The sequence below is a fragment of the Notamacropus eugenii genome, chromosome 1 (genome assembly GCF_028372415.1).
Source record: "Notamacropus eugenii isolate mMacEug1 chromosome 1, mMacEug1.pri_v2, whole genome shotgun sequence".
In the NCBI taxonomy this organism is placed as follows: domain Eukaryota; kingdom Metazoa; phylum Chordata; class Mammalia; order Diprotodontia; family Macropodidae; genus Notamacropus; species Notamacropus eugenii.
The window spans coordinates 177,562,805-177,564,121 of NC_092872.1; the positions used below are offsets into that span (position 1 = coordinate 177,562,805).

Consider the following 1,317-nt stretch of genomic DNA (forward strand, 5'->3'; position numbering starts at 1 on the left):
GGTTTGGAAGAGTCTCTGGGCAGAATGCGACGGAGAATTAATTAGGGAAGTCAAATTATTTATTACAGTGACAATTTTCTTCTTGACAGCCTAGCTGACTGACTTTAACAAGCTCTTTTCAGAAGCAGGGGAGGAATGGAAATGATGGAATTATACTGGGCAAGGTAATAATATGACAAGGCACAAGAAGTGACAGTATAAGAGAACAAGGGATCTCCAAGTAGAGGACAGTGTAGAGCTGAACTTAACTATGATTAAAAATGCAAGGGAGGAAAGTCATAACAGGGATGACAACCTAAGAAAGTTATAGAACTAGTGGCCATAGTTAAGATGAAGAACAAATGAAAGATTGGATTTTTTTGTATGCTAGCTATTGACTGAAACTCTCTCTCTTTCAAATGATCCTATTTCAGTTAAGTACACTACAAGTCTCTCAGTTACTGAGGTATATAACCTTGGAATCAGTGACTCTACCTTATTTTCCATATCCATTTTTGACATGCTAAATTTGAGGCACTGATGAACATCCAGAAGGAAATGCCCAGTAGGGGGTTGATAATTTGGGACCAGAGTTAAGAAGAAAGTTTAGAGCTATTGTTATTTATAATAGCAATAGCCACTTCAGAAAAAAATAAATGCTCATCCTGTCTGCCTGCTACTAAAGCAGGTTCCACAATGCCACATCCCTCCAATAGTTATGACTCCAACAGTCTGAAGAGCTATGAGTCATTTTATAATGTCAGAATATAGTAAATTTTATATTGTGTTGGTTGATGAAGTAGGACCTGAATTCATCTTGAAGAGAGGCCCTGTTCCAACCACCTTTTCATTTAGGAGGCTAGTATCAGAAGAGTCAGCTTGACTTCAATGACTCCACTTTCTTAGGCCTCCAGGAGATTCAAATCCTGAATCAAAACATTTTCTCTTTTGGAATGTTAAAATATTCAGATCAGAATAGGTCAAGTCTCTTACTTTCAGAAATTCAAGCTTAGATCTGAATCTTTAAAGTCCCTGTATACTTACCTCACTTCAGCAATTAATAGCTGCTGAATGAATTCACTGTACGCAAGTAGCAGATGAACTCATTATCTGAGAATAAGCCCCCAGACAGTCAGCATTTCCTCTGTTGGCCGTAAGTGAAGAATCCTGGAAAGAATAGAACAATTTACTAGACACAAAAACTCTACCAATTCTGTTACTTAACTCTCTGGAATGTATGTCCAATAGCCCCCTTTCTGCCTTAGATTTATGCTGGTTTATTGGTTCTATTTAAATTATTTCCTACAACCTTATCAGCTGCTCTCATTTCTCCCCCTC

The 1,317-nt window shown here is 37.7% G+C and overlaps 1 non-coding gene across 1 annotated transcript; it reads right to left on the minus strand.

Moving 5' to 3' along the window:
- Window positions 1–761: 761 nt before the first annotated feature.
- Window positions 762–893, minus strand: LOC140521869 (small Cajal body-specific RNA 15). Its single transcript, XR_011973148.1, has one exon.
- Between the last annotated feature and the right edge of the window lie 424 nt (window positions 894–1,317).